We start from the raw sequence: 5,000 nt of genomic DNA on the forward strand, positions 1-5,000 counted from the left end.
CACCCTTTACGCTGCTACCAATGTAAGTTCGGTTATACAGTTTTGGAGTAACTGTATTCATGCATCCGTATTAATATATATATATGTATATATATTATATTTATATAATATATTATATATTATAATATAATTATAATTATATATATATACACTATATATACTATTACATATATATACATATATATATATATATATATATATATATATATATATATATATATATATATATATATATATATATAATGTGTGTGTGTGTGTGTGTGTGTGTGTGTGTGTGTGTGTGCATGTGAGTATGTATGTATGCATCCGTCCATCCATTAATTCATCCATCAAAACAAAAGGTAAACAAATCATTAATAAGAAACACAAAAGAGAAATATGTACATGTACCATTACTTTCTATACTTATGCGCCTCAAAATATAATAACTAAGTATCCAATCTAGTTATCGTCTTTTCTGCCTGTATCTCTTCACCTTTGATTTCAAGTTATCGGTGATTCCTACGCTAATTCAAATAGTGAGCTAGCTAGCAGGATCCTTTGTAGTTTGGGGGCAATTTGTAGGTAAAATGGAACTTTGGTTAATGCTTTTTTTACGTACAAATATGTTCTAGACTTGATGATGGGGTGCAGATCAGTTGACGATTGAATGCACTTCCGGTATATTTATATAAGTAAATCTATATATAACCAAAAGTATCGCTATGGCACTTCACCGCATTTTTTTTATTTAGATATATGAGTAGAGGAAAAAATCGGATATAATTTTCCTCCATTTGGGCAAAGCAATGGGGGGAGGATGACATAGTCTAAATTGCTATAACATAATAATTACAAATTTTGACATTGCGCAGCAGAAAAAGCGCCATTCATGGTCATACACCCAAAGGTGCTTCGAATAGCTTGTAAACAAGGATTATATAAATAAATAGAAAGTATTTTTTTCACACTAGTCCCATCTCAGGGCACTTAGATGAATATTGTGAATCATGTGGGTATTTCTTGTAGTATAAAAAGGCAACTTTTTTCTAAAATTTAAAAAAATCATTCACCTTGGGTCTTGAGTTATTTTAGTATCAGCATCAGTTTAATCGCTTTTATCATCACAAATATCAACACATGTCATTATATTCATCCTCATCTTTCAGAAACAAATACTCTAAACAGACCAAAAGAAGTGACAACGTACGTATAGCTCTGAATAGAAAAAAAATATTATAAAGTGTAATCATACTTGATATCAATACACCTACACTACATATACACATAATATCTGATACATGTAAAAAATATTTAATACATGTAACTATATTTTTAATAGAATGTATCACTGGCTATGAAGGAGAACGAAATGAAATTAATATACACTTTCTCAGCACAGAATCTTGGTTGCTGTTTCCTCTTCGACTTTGGACTCCAAGCGTGATGGCAGACGTAAGTATGATTTGCTAAACATTCTACATTATGACTATGTTTCAGTCAATGTTGTTGTTTTCGTCTTTAAAAAGCTGTAATGTTTTTTTTCTCTATCAGTGTTAGTGTTATTGATAATGCTTCGAGATTCAGCATCGTTGGGGTCATCACTATCAGTATGATTATCGTTGTTATCGTCACATATGTCAAAACACATGTCAGTATAATTATCATTATATTGAGAATCTTTCTTGTTATCGTCATTATCATTATACTAAGTATCCTTAGTGTTAAATGTCATCCATTGCCAACCACAATATAGAGCATACCTGTTATTCTTCATTAATAACGTAAGGAATGTCAGCAGCATCACAATCATTAAAGTAATCATTATCATTAATATCAACAAGATAATGATTGTCCTCAAAATCATTAAGATAATCATTAATATTAAACTCTTCAAGAGAATCAATACCATACAGAATTATCAAGGTAATCATTATCATTAACCTCATCACGAGAATCATTATATAAAAATTACCATCATGCACAACGCGTTGAAAATTACTTTCAATTCATTAACATCGTACTTATACCATTTAATTACCCAGCAATAAAATTCGTAGTCAAGGATGATAACACGCCAAATCAGTCACAAAAAAACAAACACAACGATATAAAATGTATCAATAAACAAATACGAAGGGACATAGAATTTAAAAAATACATCTATCGTGTAAAATAAATATATTCGGGTTAACCAAAAAAGGAATTTGGTATCAAATACACTTATCATAAAGTAGGAAATCCAAATAATATTTCTTCTCTAATGGTTAATGGTTAATGATTAAAACAAATAAACGTGCTATCCTATTTCTTCTCTACTTTACTCCAAACATAGACTATAACATCTTTTCGCCTGACTTTGATTCTTTCGCAACCTCGCACCAGATTTGGCCAACCTACGTACCTCATACACGACGAACCAGAGTGAAGATTACCACTTCTGTAAAGTCGAAGACACAGTAGGAGCGTGTATGAGGAACTCAAAGTGCCATGGACAACAGGGCCTCTTCGCTGGGCACTGTGGCAAGACCAAGGACGTTTGTTGCATAGGTGAGATAGCTTGTTTTTCCTTTATCTTTCTGCCTGTGTCTGTTTCTCTCTCTCTCTCTCTCTCTCTCTCTCTCTCTCTCTCTCTCTCTCTCTCTCTCTCTCTCTCTCTCTCTCTCTCTCTCTCTCTCTCTCTCTCTCTCTCTCGCTCTCTCTTTCTCTTTCTCTCTCTCTGTTGTGATGATTTGATGATATACGTTTTATCGAGATATTTTGTTTATAATTAGGTCAGCGTGTGTGACTGCCTATACCTTGATTTTATTTTTTTCATTCACAAACATTTTCTTTTGTATTGATCTGCCTTACCTTTTTATTAATTCTCTTGTATCACAGTAATGAAGACCTGCGGAGAACAGACGGACTCTCACCACAGTTATTTCAGGAATCCGTCCTTCCCTAAGAATGATACAGAAGCACGGGTTTGTTCCCTTACTGTGAACGTTAGCAAAGGCATCTGCGGGGTCAGGTCGGCATCTTTGGCTTTGTGTCATATGCACTTACACACGCTGGGATATAACCATGCGTATATAAATCAATATGTAAATAAATGATATTTTATAACATATGCATACAACCACCCCGCAACACACAACACACAACACACATATCATACACACACACGCACACACACACGACACACACACACACGACACACACACACACGACACACACACACAAACACACACACGCAATATAATAAAATATAATATATATATATATAATATATACTAATATAATATATAGTATGTATTTGATAGTTATTTATTTATTATTATGTATTTTATATATTATATATTTATAATATATAGATAGTATTATGGACTGTGTGTGTGTGTCTTCATTCAACAAAACTGAAAACGTAAAGAGGACCAGAAAGAAACACAAAACCCCTTTCGCTCTCTCCCCAGACTGACCTTGGAGAAGTTCGAACTAGCGAGGTTCTACGGAGGTTCCTGTCTGCACGACGGCCTGACGGTTCTCGGGGCAAAGGGCCCTCCCGTCAGCGCCTTCTGCGGAAACATGACCAACTGGCGCAGTGAGTTGTCATCTGATGTTTACTGTTGATTTTTTTTCTTGTATTGCATGCTTATTTGTTTATCAATTTATTTATTGATTGATTCATTATTATTATTATTATTATCATTATTATCATTATTATTATTATTAATTGATTTATATATTACTTATTTTTATTTTATTATTTTTTAAAGATATATTATTGTATCCTTTTTATAAATAAACGTCATGTGGCGTCTTTAAATGCCGTGACTAATGAAAATCAGGAATTATTAGGCAATACATGGTTTATATTGAAATTATATTAGAAAAAAATCATTACAGGTACAAGTGTTTTTAAATATCTTTTCTCCTCATCTGTCATCATATATATTTTTTCTTCACTTGACGTTTGATAAGATATAAATGATTCTAACAAAACTACATCGCCAAGATACTCCCTGATAATTGAATTTAGTTTTTTAAAATCATTCATCATAGAACACGTATGTATACCTATTTTTCTGCATGGACCGAGATCGATAAGTCATATTCATCCTATAAAGTCTAGTGTTAATATCATACCAAAATACTAAAGAACAAAAGCGTACCAAAAATACAATAACGTACCAAAATACAGATAGTGTACCAAAATAATTCAAAAGTGTCCCCACAAAAAAGCAAAAGATCAAGATGCGCAGATCAGTCTCTCGGAACGGTTGGAATCTGTCAAAGTTTAAGAGCAAATTGAATGAGAATGAATATCTTCACAATACAAGAGATGTATTACAAATACATCTCTTGTATTGTGAAGATATTCATTCTCATTCATTCCTTTTCTACATCTGTCAATGCGAATACTGTTCAAGAGCGAATTATCCAGTCTCTTGGATAAATAGATAAAATAAAACCCAGGAAAGTTTTTTCGCTGAGAACCTCATGTTAAAGTCGGGCTTTCATTCGGGTCACGTGACTCAGATCCTGTAATTGTACACTTGATTTTAGGACCAATTTCGGATCTCTTCTCACTCTCTTTCTCCTATCTCCTTTTTCTTTCTCTCAATCTCCTTTTCTCTCTCTTTCTTTTTTTTCTGTTTCTTTCTCTCTCTCTCCTCTCTCTCTCTCTCTCTCCCTCTTTCACACACACATATATGTATGTGTATATATATGTATATCATATATATATATATAATATATATATATATATATATATATATATATATATATATATATAAAATGAAGAGAGAGAAGAGAGAGAGAGAGTGAGAGATGAAAGAGAAGGGATAGAGTAGATAGAGATGAGTAGAGAGAATACACGCACACAACATCACACACAACACACACACACACACAACACACACACACAATATATATATTATGTATATATATATATATTATATATATAGTTATTATTGTGTATATATTATATAGTATTATATATGTATGTGTTTGGTATTGTATATATATATATTATATAT

At 32.1% G+C, this 5,000-nt stretch overlaps 1 protein-coding gene across 2 annotated transcripts in view; it reads left to right on the forward strand.

The window, feature by feature from the left end:
• Positions 1 to 5,000, forward strand: part of LOC119578085 (chymotrypsin-1-like) — a 19,879-nt gene that overhangs the window by 5,428 nt on the left and 9,451 nt on the right. For both annotated transcript variants that reach the window (XR_005229182.1, XM_037925809.1), the window contains exons 2-6: positions 1 to 22; positions 1,382 to 1,434; positions 2,365 to 2,529; positions 2,860 to 2,992; positions 3,435 to 3,562. The exon at positions 1 to 22 is cut by the window's left edge and continues 40 nt beyond it. The gene's annotated coding sequence lies outside the window, so the exon portion shown is untranslated. The remainder of the gene's footprint in view (positions 23 to 1,381; positions 1,435 to 2,364; positions 2,530 to 2,859; positions 2,993 to 3,434; positions 3,563 to 5,000) is intronic.

Source organism: Penaeus monodon, chromosome 10 (assembly GCF_015228065.2).
Source record: "Penaeus monodon isolate SGIC_2016 chromosome 10, NSTDA_Pmon_1, whole genome shotgun sequence".
Taxonomy (NCBI): domain Eukaryota; kingdom Metazoa; phylum Arthropoda; class Malacostraca; order Decapoda; family Penaeidae; genus Penaeus; species Penaeus monodon.